This window comes from Vipera ursinii (assembly GCF_947247035.1).
Source record: "Vipera ursinii genome assembly, chromosome: 2".
Taxonomy (NCBI): domain Eukaryota; kingdom Metazoa; phylum Chordata; class Lepidosauria; order Squamata; family Viperidae; genus Vipera; species Vipera ursinii.
In genome coordinates, this window is record NC_139513.1 from 84,971,216 (window position 1) to 84,987,069 (window position 15,854).

A 15,854-nucleotide genomic window follows, 5' to 3' on the forward strand; every position below is an offset into this window, starting at 1 on the left:
TGAAATATATCCAAAGCTTAGTTATCTGGCAATTGCTTAGTATACTTGTAGAAATTTTGGATGTAAACTAAACAAAATAGAAGGTAGTACAACTGTCAATAACGTCCTTCCCAAATTCTACTGATAATTTGACTTCTAACTTCAAAAGTTAACTTGCTTCAGATAAATGAAAACTATTCCTTTTTCATTAGCAGAGTGATATTTGTTTCAGATTAAAATACATTTCAGATAAAGAAGGATACAGCTTTTCCTTGAAATGATTTTACAACAATAATAGGCAAGTTGCAGAAGATTGATTTCAAAACGTAATAACTTCCTTTATTTTTAACCTAGCTTTATCTTCTATTCAAACTCTTGCCCCTGTAACACAGATTGTTTAACTAATCCAAAATGTCCTGTTTGAACTAATACAGATATTTTGATATCTGTAAGTCACCTCCATTCCTAAGATGTCAATTGGACATAACAAAGTCCAATTAAATTACATGCTGTCAAACCTAGAAGGAGAGATTAATTATATATGGGCTAATTTTTAAGTCAACAGTATTTTCTGTGAGCTATAAGATCTATTATACTTTGAATTTTTGCAGTCCTGCGCAAGCTATGCAACTTACAATAAGCAAAATAGCATCTGGGCGATGCTATTTAACTATATTTGGCTCCCATAAACTGCAATATGCTGTTCAGACACCCTTTCAAGTTAACAAATGAGGTCTGTCACTGATGACTATTAAGTAATCAAGAGAAATCACTAAAGTACTGAAAGCAGATACTTAATTGGATGTGGAACAAGTGTTTTGATATTTTGAAATTGTTCTAAGCATTTTTTGTTTGTTTGGTTTTGTTTGTGGCTTAACAAGGTATGTAACCACAACTGATTAAGTTTTACTTAGTAAACCGTGGTTAAATAAGTCATGATTTATTACAATAAACAACTTTCATGTTAAACTCCTATCAGTCAGTAGACTTGATGATTTGAGATAGGATGTAACAATTTAACTTAATACTGCTTCCCTAGCAAAGTTATTGTCACATCAAATTGCTTGAAAGTGACTCAATTTATATAGGCATTGTGAGATAACAACTAACTACAATAATAGTGGAGATAGTGTGGCAAAAGAAAGCAAAGGTAATACCAATAGTAATAGGTGCCTTGGGTACAATCCCAAAACAACTGGAGCTCTTATTTGAACAGCATTGGGTTTGATAAATTCACCATCAGTCAAATGCAAAAAGGCAGCTTTACTCAGAACAGCTTACATCCTGCAACGATACCTCTAACACCATAAAACACCAACATCTGCCCACTCCAGGTCCTTGGGAAGGACTCAGTCGTGGATAAAAATGCCAAATTCAGTGTAAACATCTGGCTGACTGTGCAACCAACCATAGTCATTCTACTTCTATTTGTAGGTCTATGTATTTTGTTATTTTCTCAATTCTTTCTATTTTGTCTGTATTATCAACACTCCAAGCTTAACAATTGTTGATAAGAAAAACAAAAAAAGTCTGGATAATGGGCATTGCAATAATCTGGAGACAGAAGAATTAAAGACAAAGAACTAGAGAAAATAACAAAATATAAAGACCTGCAAATAGAAATAGAACAACTGTGGCAAAAGGAAGCAAAGATAGTACGAATAAAAATAGGCACCTTGGGTGCTTTCCCAAAACATCTGGAGCACCACTTGAACACCATCTGCATTGACAAAATCGCCACCATCAATTGCAAAAGGTAGCTTTACTTGGAACAATTTACATCCTGTGACATCTTTAATACCATAAAACAACATCTGTCTGTCCCAGTTCCCAGATCAAAATGCCAAGTACAGTTTAAACATCTGGCTGACTGTGTGCGACCAACCATAAAAATAGTAATATATATTAGGATTTGGACTCAAATTTGTAGCAAATTAATGATTTGTAGCAAATTAATCTTGCAGTATCTTATAATACAAAACAACCTCTATTAGAATCTCCAAGCCACCAAATGGTATTATTTAAATGGTTCAGATTTGGGGGCAGTTTATTAAGTAATAGTACAGTGGAGACATTATTACTACATAATCAGATTAAGACAAAAATCTTTGTTGTACAGCAAATACTTTTGATGCATTCAACAGCTTTTTTAACATTATAGTTAATTCTGAATGAAAAAGCTAAATAATCTTATGCTCATTAACACTGATGCTTTAAACCATTATTAATACTGATATAATTATTAATACTGATATAACTTTGCTATCTTTTAAAATCTTCAGTGGTCTAAATTGTCTAAACATTAGAGTGTAAATTACCCATGGCTAATACTGTAGAAATACCAGTGTTTCAAATAATATATGTATTGTGTACGTTTCACAACAATTTATATATGAAATAAGAAAAGAAAAAAAGGAAGGAGAGAAAGAAAGAGAAAAAAAGAAAAAATGTTGTGGATAGTTTGCACAAACTAGTAACCACTTTAAATGATTCCACAATCCACACAGGAACGTTCTACCACTTGGCGAATCATGGTGAGAACTGGGTAACTCATAATTTTGCAAACACAACTTTCCAGTGGCACACTGAATGACTGCACAGTTTACTTTTCAACAAATGTACAGAATTCTTCCCTGTCAAGGAAACATTCTATCATACCTTCCTGAAATGTCCTTCTTCTCAATGAATGCATGTAGAAACTATTATTCGGAAGATATTTGCTTTTCATTTGAGCATAACTTTATAAAAAGAAATCTATGTAGTCTCTCTCAACACTCTCCCCAATCATTTGAAAGGCATTTAAATCCATGGATGTTTTGAATTTTCCATGTCTATACTAAGTCGCTGCTTTGATCCAACTGTCCTTTCTTAAATGTCTTTGGAAGAAGATGACAAATGGCTAAGCTCCAGGGAAGGCACATGATGGCTTCTAATCTCCCACTGATTGATGTCCAAGCTAAACCAATTCTGGTTCCAATGAGAGGAGGGTTAAACAGGAAGAGTAGGAAGTCTGCGAAGACAAACTGACATTCTAACACTTTGCTCTGTGTTTGAGGGATATTGTCTGAGGCTGACATAAACGTAGCAATACACAATCATTTTATTGGCCAATAATGTACAATGAAACAGTCTTTGCACCATACTATGCCAATGCCATTGAATACCAAGTTACATTTGGTTCTTCCACAAACTCAAGCACTCTTTATCCTGGGCTTGGTAGTGTATACTCTTTATTATTATTATTTTAACAACCATAGATAACCCTACAAATTCTGGGTCTAAAAGTAAATTTACATTTATCCATGGTTGGTATAATCTGATTGATGTATTTATTTAAGCAATTTACATAACCGCCCATCTCACAGCAGTGACTCTGGATGATGCACAAAAGATCAAAACCAAACCAAACCATAATATGCAAACTGAATGCTAAAATAATAATAGCAGTAATAATAGTTTAACACATGCTCACTTCAAAAAGTAATCCAATTTTAATCTATACAGACCAAACAAATTAACCAATAAAGCTGGTTTAATCTCCCTTTGGTTTTAATAGTAAATTCAAAAACACTATTACATATTTATGCCTAATTTAAAGTGAATAGGCATGTAGTTCTTCATGGAGGGAAGTAACACTGATGATGTTATCTAGTCAGGTAATGAAATGTCTGCAAGCAAACAACCAAATTCAGAAAGCACCAAAGACTCCACAGGAAGAAGCTTTGCCTGATGGGACATCCAATGGTGCAGGTCTCAAAATGAATAGAAAGACTATTTTGGTTAGACATGGATGGACTCTGCTTCCAATGCTGCAAGGAATCCTTGGACCTCATTTTTCAAGCATCCATTCAGATTCTTCTGAATGACAATGCATAGTGCGATCCTGTCATTTTAAGGCAGCTACCTTATGAAAACTGCAGGGTATGGTCATTGTAGGCTTAATACAGTGAAACAAACACCCTCCATAGCAAAGGAAATAATAGGGGATTTTATAAACAACAATATCCTGAAACATTACAAAAATTACTGCCACCAAATTGCAGAAATTCAGCAACTTGTTAAGATATGGCTAATTGCTACAAGGAGTTTTTAATGGAGTCAAATTTCAAATCCATGTTTGAAACTTATTGGTCATTGTTATAATGCCCCTCATGTTCTCTTCATTTGACAAGATTAAGTCATGAGCAATCTCAAAAAATCTAGGAAAAAGATGGGTATTATTCTTTTTCAATGTTAAAAAAGAGCACCTATGGGAACAAAGATGCAGTTTCTTTTAACCCAGAGCTGTGAAACCTTACGTTTTCCAGTTTTCCAACAGCCCGTGTGGCTGTTACTAAGGGATCTTGGGAGTGCAAGTTCAGCCATAACTAGAGGACTTCAGATTCCATACCTTAGACCAGCATATGAAAAGAGAGTCACACAGATGCTGCTAAAATATAGACCTCTCTCCCCCCCCACAAAAAGTTGACCTGGTAAATAATTGTGTATTTCAATAGGATAAAGGTAAAGGTAAAGGTTCCCCCACACGTGCATGCTAGTCGTTTCTGACTCTAGGGGCCGGTGCTCATCTCCGTTTCAAAGCCAAAGAGCCAGCGCTTGTCCGAGGACGTCTCCATGGTCATGTGGCCGGCATGACTAGACACCAAAGGCGCACGGAACGCTGTTACCTTCCCACCGTAGTGGTCCCTATTTTTCTACTTGCATTTTTACGTGCTTTCGAACTGCTAGGTTGGCAGAAGCTGGGATGAGTAACAGGTGCTCACTCTGTTACATGGCACTCGGGATTCGACCCGCCAAACTCCCAACCTTGTGATCGACAAGCTCAGTGTCCTAACCCACTGAGCCACCACATCCCTTATTCAATAGGATAGCTGTCTCTAAAAAAAATCTCTTTAATTATCCCAGCTTCAGGCATTGATATCAACATCCCATACTATTTTTTATCCATTATGACATTATAAAATTTAACATCTCAGCATCCACTGACTTCAGGGACATGTCTGTGAAGCTTTCTTATCAGACTATGGAAGTGGTTTACCATTACTTTACTTCCCAGTCTTTATAAGTCCCAACCAGGCCTGACCCTGCTTAGCTTCTGGGCCCAAGGTCAGCTATTTGCTGTACTATTTTGCATTCTCAATGGATGGGGTAGCATAGTGCTAAAGCCAAAGTTAGCAGAACTTTCCCCTGAGAGAAGGCTATTATTCTCAGATCACTTACTATTTTTGCCTAACTGGCAATCCATGGACAAATGGGATGCTTTAGTTTGAAGCAGGAGCCTTACCATAGCAGGAATACAGCCTTACAGATAAATATGAACACAATCAGTGCCCTCAGATCTTACTAACTTGAAGTACTTAGTTCCAAATGAATTTGGTACCCTACAAGCAGATTTGGACTCAGCCCCGCTATGTTTCACAACTGCACATGACTAAATTCCTGGAGCATGCTTTCAGGAACAGCAATTGAGCACATATGGGAGTCTTTTCCTGTGGAATCAGGGTGGGGAGTTTATAGTACAGAGGTGCAAAGGCGTTGGTCTTCCTTTGGATAGTGGCACCTAATCTAGTGGAGCATTAAAGAGAAATGGAATCTTCTCCTGCACCATTCTCTGTTTACATTTTGTTGGCAAAATGTTCAGTAGCTTTTTGAACTCCAATATCATGAGGAATCAGTCTTTTCGCCCTCTCCAGCCTTGCATTACCCACATTGACTGATGGTCTCTCTCCAGGGCTTCTAAGAATGCATAGCATGTTCATTGTGCAGTAGATATGTAAACTGACAATTTGTATCTTCCTTAGATGAAGCTCATGGGGACTTGATCCAGATTGGGACTGCTGCACCTGAGTTGCGAGGGAATCTTAATCCCTTCCCAGGTAAAATTTTTATAAAGGAAAAGACCCTTCTGCATTTGCTCTGCACAGATCTTGGCTGGTAAGTCTTTCTTCTGATTTTTTTTTAATTTCCCCTTTTTTGAACACAAGGAGGATTGAAGCTATATGCCAGAAAGTAAAATAACTCTCTTGGATGAACCTTACTTGTCTTTACAAAGTGTTACCAATTAAAGGTAGCCCTTGATGTATGACCACAATTGGGATTAGACTTTCCATTGCTAAACAAGGTGGCTATTAAGTGAGTCACGCCCAATTTCATGACTTTTTTTTGTGATGGTTGTTAAGTGAATCACTGCACTTGTTAAGTGAATCATATAGTCTTTAAGCGAATCCAGATTTCCCCCCCCCACTGACTTTGCTTATCAGAAGCCTGAGGGTGAAGGTTCATTCTCTGAGCTTGTGGGTTGGTTTCTGGATGTTTCATTACCAGGCTAGATAACCTCATCAGCAGAGTTTAGGGGATGTGAGTGTCAGTGTACTTCTGTTTATAAGGGCTTCAGGTGTGGGTGTGTCAAGTGAGGGTCTGGTGATGGGTCTGGTGATGGGTCAGGGGTGAGTCATCAGTGAGGGACTTGTGATGGGGAGGTTACATCTGGTCAGGGTCATTGGGAGGTGAACTTCTGTTGGCGGGCAGAGGGAGGGCTTGCGTGGGTTGGTTGAGGGTGGGTGCTGCCTCTGTGCAGTTTATTTGGATTCTGAGGGGTTCGTAGGCTGGTTGTAGGTCAAACATTCAGAATCCAAATCAACTGCATAGCCAACCAGGGACAGCACTGACCCTCAACCAACCCATGCGAGCCTCCCCTCTCCCCCCCCAGCAGTTCACCTCCCAATGACCCTGACCGGATATAACCTCCTCATCACAAGACACATCACAAGCCCCTCACTGATGACTCACCCCTCACCCATCACAAGAACCTCAATTGACACACCCACAACTGAAGCCCTTATAAACGAAAGTACACCGACACTCACATCCCCTAAACTCCCCTGAAGAGGTTACCTAGCCTGGTAACAAAACATTCAGAAACCAACCCACAAGCTTGGAGAATGAACCTTCACCCTCATCCAACACCCGTGCTAAACGTATTGTATTCGCCACTATTGCATATCAGAAGCCTGTTCGGAAGGTCGCAGATGGTAATCACATGAACCTGAGATGCTATAACCATTGTAAATCCATGCCAGTTGCATCTGAATTGTCATCACATGACAATGATCATGAGGAGACGGTGATGATTATAAGTGCAAGTTGTAGTCATAAGTCACTTTTTTTCACTGCAGTTGTAACTGAATGGTCACTAAACAGATGGTTGTAAGTCAAGGACTAATTGTATCCCATAGCATAGGGGTGTCAAACTGCCGGCCCGCAGGCCGGATGCATCATCTGGAAGCCGTGCCCACCCCATTGCCGGCAATGGCGAAAAGGTTCCAATAAGTTGTGCGACATCACGTGATGTTGTGAGTTTGACGTGTCTGCCATAGCACATTCCAAAAAAGAAGAATAAAAGCCAAATAAAATATGTGTTGCATGTATTTTAAATAACAGTTGCAAAGCCCTCAAATCTAGAGAGAGATTTTAGAGCAGAGTCCATTTTACTGCCCAAAGTTGTTCTTTGTTCCTAGTGCAGCTTCTCTTCTACTGTAATAGGAGCAGTATAAATTAATGCCACGGCCAAACGGCTATGCCATGTTAGTATATTAAAGTAGCAGGATTTAGAATTCAAGCTCTCAAAGCTGCCCATCCATAGCTTATGATGTCCTCTGAGCATGTGGAGAGGGCTCTTTAGTCTCCACTGGGTAATCACAGCTTGCTCCACACATTTGTTGTGAAGGAATAAGACTTCCATTACTACATTACAGGGTATGCCTTGCTGGCAGACTTCAGTTTCTAATTTTAGATATTAAATACACTGTCAACAAGTTAAAGCAACAAAAGCTTGCGCTTAGTTGATTATAACTGCTCTGGAGTACGCTCACATTATTCAAGGGAAGCATTACCCATCCAATGGAACAAAATATACATTATAGAAAGACTGAGAAAAAAATATGGCCTGCCTTTCCACATCCACGAATGCCAGGAGTTTCTATTTTGCTTTGGCAGTAGCCTTGGTATTGTCCTGGTTATGTCCTTGAAAAAAATACCATCCTCTATACCTAAGGGAGTCTTTTTAGCAAGCTCAGTGTGTTCCACGTAAATCGCAACCTTTACTTGGTGTAATTTTAGACATTAGTGAAGATGACGGAATTAGACTCTGCCAGATGAAGAGAGAGGACCTTTGCAATCCAACACCGGGAATATTATAAGGTACATACCGATCATGCTGTTGATAGAAACAATAATGACGACTACCTGAATAGCTGAGATGTTTCCACAATTATGTTATCTCCAAGATGGGGACAAAAGTAATATAGAGAGGGTTAAGAAAATACGATGGAGGCTCCAATGGGGGACTTTGTCAGACATTTGAAAAGTAGGCAGTCTTTTAAAACTATTAAGTGACCAACGTTTTTCCTGGCAGTGTAGGGTGTGAAAAGGAATTTCTATAACTTCCTGATAAGGAAGACAGCAGCTTTCAGTAGTGATCAGCAGACAACATTGCATAATCATTATTTAATTTCAAAATATTCCACTGGATATGATGAATTTGGGAAATCACATTGCAATATGTAGCAATTCTGATGCCTTTCACAATGAAGGTCATCTCTGCTGAATATTTCTATGAATAGACTGTGTTTAAAAACCTGATACTACATTATTAGAATTTAGTTTTATTAAATTAAATATATGGAAGCAGTATATGGGCAGGGAGGTGGTTAGGATAACAAATAATGTATACAGGTAGTTCTTGACTTATGACTACAATTGAGCCCAAAATTTCTGTTGCTAAGCAAGGCAGTTGCTAAGTGAGTTTTGCCTCCTTTTATGATCTTTCTTGTCACAGTTATTAAGTGATTCACTGCAGTTAAGCTAGTAACATGGTTGTTAAGTGAATCTGGCTTCCCCATTGACTTTGCTTATCAGAAGTTTGCAAAAGGGGATCACATGACCCTGGGACACTGCAACTATTGTAAATACATGCCAGTTGTCAAGAGTCCGAATTTTGATCATCTAACCTTGAGGATGTTGCAACAATTATAAGTGTGGAAAATGGTCATACGTCATTTTTTTAAGTGCCATTCTAATTTCAAACAGTTACTAAACAAAAGGTGTAAATCAAGAACTGCCTTTATTGGATTACCAGGAAAACTGTGATGGAACCATAGCTAAACTTGGTGGAACAGTGGGCTGATGCCTCCTTAAGTAACACCAGCTGCCTGCAATTAGTGCAGGTTCGAGTCCCACCAGGCTCAAGGTTGACTCAGCCTTCCATCCTTCCGAGGTAGGTAAAATGAGGACCCAGATTGTTGGGGGCAATAAGCTGACTTTGTAATAATGCCGCTTGGGGTGTGTGTGAAAGCCCTAACAAGCAGGCATATACATAGAATGAAGGCTACTGCTAAGCTTGTAAGCCGCCCTGAGTCTTCGGAGAAGGGCGGGATATAAATGTAATATTGTATTGTATTATATTGTATTGTAAACTAAACTAACATAGCTAAACTGGAAATTAATCAAGGAGAGAAGCAACCTAGAACTAAGGAGAAATTTCCTTACAGTTAGAACAAGTAACCAGTGGAACAACCTGCCTCCAGAAGCAGTGAATGCTCCAACACTAGAAGTTTTTAAAAAGATTAGATTAGATTAGATTTATTGAATTTATATGCCGCCCTTCTCCCTAAGGACTCAGGGCGGCTCACAACAAAAAATTTAAGAAACGTGGAATACAAAATTTAAAAAAGAATTAAACAATAAATGTAATAGATACATGACAATTTAACTCAATAAAAACCAAATTTAAAAAACATAGTCAGTCCAGACCCGCTTGTTGGAATAACAAGTCTTCAGGTCACGGTGGAAAGACCGAAGGTCAGGGGCTGTCCGCAGCTCCGGAGGCAGTTCATTCCAGAGGGTCAGCGTGCCCACAGAGAGGGCTCTCCCCCTGGGGGTTGTTGGATGGCATTGCCTGGCCGACGGCACCCTGAGGAGGCCGACTCTGTGGGAGCGAACCGGGTGATGGGAGGTTGATAATGGCAGCAGGTGGTCTCGCAAGTACCCCGGGCCTAAGTCATGTAGGGCTTTAAAGGTTATTACGAGCACCTTGAATCTCACCCGGAGGGTAACTGGAAGCCAATGCAGCTTGCGAAGGAGTGGTGTAACATGGGAGTACTGAGATACTCCCATAAGCACCCACGCGGCCGCATTTTGCACCAGCTGAAGCCTCCGGGTGCACTTCAAGGGCAGCCCCATGTAAACAGCATTGCAGTAATCCAGGCGAGAAGTGACAAGGGCATGAGTAACCGTGCATAGGGCATCTCGGTCCAGAAAGGGGCGCAACTGGCGCACTAGGTGAACCTGTGCAAAGGCCCCCCTGGTCACGGCCGTTAGATGATCTTCCAAATTAAGCCGTGAATCCAGGAGGACACCCAAGTTGCAGGCCCTTTCTGAGGAGGGGAAGTGCCTCCCCCCATCAAAAGAGATGGAACTTGTTGAACCATACAACATGCCGGTATCCACAGCCACTTGGTCTTGGAGGGGTTAAGCCTGAGCCTGTTCCTTCCCATCCAGACCAGAGACTGGACAGCCATTTGTCTGAAATGGTGTAGGGTTTCCTGCCTGAGCAGGGGGTTGGAGTAGATGACCTCCAAGGACCCTTCCAACTTTATTATTATTATTGTTATTGTTATTGTTGTTGTTGTTATTGTTGTTGTTGTTATTGTTGTTGTTGTTGTTATTATATAAAACTGTTATTCATAAAACATGAAATTCAGTCAACTGAACACTCAACTTGACTGGTACTAATGGTTAACAAGGGTTGCTGCCAGCATCCTAGGTATCAACCAGGTATCTCCTTAAAATGTAAGATGTTCTGAGTAGTGCAGTTTTTTGTAGCTTCGTTGGAGTTATTGCAGGAAGCTGCAATTTCTTGATGTATTTTGCAAAGTTTTTGGACATAGTTCCCATTATTATTATTATTATTATTATTATTATTATTATTATTATTATTATTATTATTATTATTCATAATAATCATAATCGCATAGTCAGCCAGATGTTCAGACTGGATTTGGCATTTTTGTCTACCTATCGAGTCCTTACCAAGGACCTGGGATAGGCAGATGTGGATGTTTGATGGTATTATAGATATCGTTGCAGGATGGAAACAGTTCCTAGTAAGGCCGCCTTTTGCAATTGACTAATGGCGAATTTGTCAATGCCAATGGTGTTCAAGTGGTGCTCCAGTTGTTTTGGGATTGCACCCAAGGAGCCTATTACTATTGGTACTACTACTACTACTACTACTACTACTACTACTACTATTATTATTAATTATTATTATTATTATTATTATTATTATTATTATTATTATTATTATTATTATTATTATTATTATTATTATTAAAATGTCTAGCTAAAATGAGGTTCAGCCAGTGGTGGCAGGTAGGTGGTTCTACTTTTTTTTTCTAAAAATATACAAGATAGCCTTTTCTGTCTTCTTTTCTTTCACCTTCAAAAACAGAAGCTTCTTCTTCTTTTCTGGTGTAGCCATGTTACTATCCAATACTGTCCTGTGGAGCACAGACTTTGTATACAAAAGGACCCAGGTTCAGCTTCTGCTATCTTCTGGCACTGATACTTGCTGAATAAAAAACTGAAATCAGTTACAACATGGGCAATTAGCCATTTCACTATGAACACTTAGAGCTTACGTCCATTTCTGAGTTGTAAACTTTTTACTTCCACAATAAATCATCCTGGGATAGGAGATATCTAATTATCTGATACCTGATCTACACCCTCCAGCATCTGCTTGGCCACTGCTTGATTCAGAATACTACCTCCATGTCCTGCAGGAGTCTCTAAGCTCTTGCAACCTAAAAAATCACAGCTCTGTGTCCCCTACCCTGGCTCAAACCCGAACAGCACTGTTGACAGGGTCCACTTCCCATTTTGTGATAATTTATCACACTTAGCTTGGTAGTCTAAAGCCTATGCCAGTTATGTGGCTCACACTTCAGCCCTTACATTCAAATTAATTTTTGAGACAAAATTTAATTTACATGCAAGTTATATAGGGCTTCCAGAGGGTATATCAGGTTCCATGGCTTGCAGAGAAAGTTAGAAAACCAGAATCCTTTCTGCAGAAGATTAATATGTCCCACACAACTAACATTTGCTAAGCTGGCATAAACAGCACCTGCTCAGCTTCTGAGAAGCTGCTGAGAGTGGATCTTACACACACACATTGCAGTAATGTTATCTTCCTCTTCAGAGAACTACAAAAAAAGGCTGAACACGAAGGAAACTCTTGCATGCAAGAGTTCTTGCATCAGCTGCAAATGGACAACCACTTTGGTATTTTTCTGTTCCAGAAAATTTCATGGAGGTCTCCTGTTTAGAGTTTAATCCAAGATTCCTTTGTGAATGTATTACTTATTTTGCAGCAATCCTTATATTAGTATTGGATAATTGCTTAATAATTAAAAGACAGCTTGATACGTAGTACCACACTGCTGAATTAAATCTCATCTGTGAACATAGGAAATAAATCTGAATTAAATCTCATCTGTGAACATAGGAAAGTTTTTTTTTAAAAAAAATCTCTATATATTATTCACTCGAAAAATAAAAAGATAAAACTTACGAAAACTATTCTAGCCAGGTGAAAGTTGAGGTAGATTAAAAGGCTCCTACTCTTGTCAAGGAGGGATAATGCTAATGTACATGCCTTAAAGCAGGCATGTCAAACTTATGACATCACTTGATGTCACATGATGTATCACAATTTTTTCCCCATTGCCGGCAGTGGGGTGGGTGCTGTTTCAGTATGATGCAGCAGGCCCATGGGCCGGCAGTTTGACATGCCTGCTTTAAAGGGACACTTAATTGAAATCTACACCACTTTCATCCAGCCATGGGTGGAATTTATAGTGATTTCCATTGCAAGTAAATATTAGATAAAATCTCCTAAAAATATAAAGCTTTGCTCCCATTTTGTTTCCTGAAAGTACAAAACAAGATAATAGAATATCTCATTTTTCTCCATATGTTAAACTGCAATTCCTGTCACTCCAACCAGCAGTTACTTAGGAAAATTATGGATATTGTAACCCATCCTTTCAGAGGGGAAGCTAAGAATAGATCCTGTGACTGCAATCATAAAAGTGCCGATCCGGCTGTTGTGTAACTGGAATTATCCTCCCAGCCACTTTGCAGTTTTTCAACTTGGCATTGTAGGTTAACAAACAACACCAATCCAAAAGACTCATTTCCAAGGCCAAATAGTTTGAAAAGTAAAACCATTCTTTTGTCAAATACGCTATTCCTTGTGGGATGCTTTATTTTTAAAAGTTACCTGTCTCATAAGAGCAGCCCATTTATATATGGCCTTTGGCTGCATCATATCTTTTGAGGATTCTTCTCAGAAATTGCGACATGCCTCAAATGTGTTGCAAACACATCAAACATAATGAGGCATTTTGATAGCAAGGGGATGTCGATTTCTGGGATTAATGGAATAGCAGAGGCCTCCTCCGTCTCTGCCAAACAATCTCCCTTTGAGTGCTGGAAAGCTCAGGCCACGAAGCCCCATCCATCTGGGAAGTATAGCAGAATCTATCCTTGGAAATCTGATCCGATTAATTTCTAATTTTACCTACGTGTGTAGCATTTAATATAGAAGCAGCTGATGGAGTATAAATCGACTGGCCTGTCAAGCAGTTCAAGTGCAGTGCTAAAGCAGATGTCTTTCTTTCAACACACACAAGCTTTAGGACAGGCTGCAATGGCGCTTGAGCAGACAAATTTTAAGAGCCACACAATCAGCTCCGCACGATGCAGGAAAGGCAGCCAGCACCTCGAGAACCCCAGAATGAATGCTAGAGTGTAAACTGAAACCACCCATACGTGATCTATCTTGCTTAGCTCAACAGAAACATTCCATGCTGTTTACCTACCTGTTCGTTTTATAAGCAGTTAAAAAGAAAAACAAAGTCTATTCAAAGACTTTTGCAGTGCCACTGTGAGTATCCCTGGCAAAACTCATCTGTCTCCTTGAAAAAGGTGGTTTATAAATCTCACCCTACAAGTTTTCAAATCTTCTGTGCTGAGGCTAAGCTCTTGGTAGACCCTTGAGCTTCTGGGTGTCACACTAATCACTTAGGGATAAATTGAGGAAGTGACCTCAAGGTCTGCTCAGATTTCGGCTTTTTTGTCAGCTGACTCAAGATTATGAGACAAAACAGCAAGGCCTGGGCTGTTATTGCCAAACCATGACTGTGGAGCCATTTCCTATGAAATTCTATAGGACGTGGTCTGTTATCAAGATGGATCATATGGGCATATAGACCAGAACAGACTGTTAGCCAGTCTTTTTTTGAAAAAAGAAACAGGCACAGTGAAAGAAAGTGTTCAACCAGTTTTGCATTTATTTGTCCATAAATGGAAGTGCAGAAATTAACAGCAATTCCATTCTAAAATTCTGTTAGAACTTAAATATGTAATTGTGACATGTTAAAATCTTATTGTGATTTTACATATGAATTATTCTTTTAAAAAAATGAACACTGAACATGCTATGAGACCACAATTACTCTGGGTATATACTATTCCAACCCATGATTTGTTGAGTAAACCATAACTGCAGAAATATACCTTAGTGTAATGTGTAGTCTGCATAAGATGGGGTCAGAAATATTGCACCAAAGTTTTGTTTCTGATACCACAGCAAATTCATCTGATGAGAGGCTAAAGTGGTATATTTAAAAAAATACATAATAACATTCATATACTCCCTTTAATATATTCCTGTATACACACACACACACACACACACACACACACACACACGTATATATCAACATTATGGAAAGGACCTTTTTATTGAATTTACAAGTTTTCACATTTCTCTAGCTACCTTCTCATCTTTAGTAAACATTGGCACTTTATAGATTAATATGCCTGCTCAAATTATTTTGCCATTTATGTAAATTGCAATTGTTAACCCCATATTCGTGACACCATGGGGATGCTGTGTCAGCTGAGGACCTGTTATACGTTCCCCTCATTCAGCACTGTTGTAACATTGAACAGTCACTGAATGAGTTGTTGTAACTTGATTATTGCCTATAAATGCAGCTCAAACTTTTCATTTTTAATTTGATAGATGTGTCAACCTCCAGCTAAAAAGCCCAACCAAGCCAAAAACTAGAGCCATAGCATTCTCTCTAATGTATACTTTATTGAGTAATAACGAACTGGTAGGATTAAAGTGAAGCTAGCTCTGAAGAAATGGCGGAAACAGTTAATTAAAAGAACGAAACTCTCCCTCCCCTCTCTGATAGTTCAGATCACATTGTCCAATAGGCATATACATAGAATGAAGGCTATTGCTAAGCACATTGGTTTGTGCTTAAATTGTAAGCCGCCCTGAGTCTTCGGAGAAGGGCGGGATATAAATGGGATTTAAATAAAAAAAATAAAAATAATACATCTTCCAGCAATTATTATGAGAAGAAACTTCAGTTCACCAAAATAACTCTTCAATCGCTTTGGCTCTCACGTTGATAAGCCTTGGTGGAGCAGTGGGCTAATGCCTCCTTAAGTAACACCAGCTGCCTGCAATTAGTGCAGGTTCGCATCCCACCAGGCTCAAGGTTGACTCAGCCTTCCATCCTTCCGAGGTAGGTAAAATGAGGACCCAGATTGTTGGGGGCAATAAGCTGACTTTGTAATAATGCCGCTTGGGGTGTGTGAAAGCCCTAATAAGCAGGCATATACATAGAATGAAGGCTACTGCTAAGTTTGTAAAGCCGCCCTGAGTCTTCGGAGAAGGGCGGGATATAAATGGAATTAAAATAAATAAAAAATAAAATAAGGACACCTGG

At 39.1% G+C, this 15,854-nt stretch overlaps 1 protein-coding gene across 1 annotated transcript in view; it reads right to left on the reverse strand.

Moving 5' to 3' along the window:
- MYOT (myotilin) overlaps positions 1-14,087 on the reverse strand; it is a 51,688-nt gene extending 37,601 nt beyond the window's left edge. The window contains exon 1 of the mRNA XM_083354363.1: positions 13,926-14,087. The gene's annotated coding sequence lies outside the window, so the exon portion shown is untranslated. The remainder of the gene's footprint in view (positions 1-13,925) is intronic.
- Between the last annotated feature and the right edge of the window lie 1,767 nt (positions 14,088-15,854).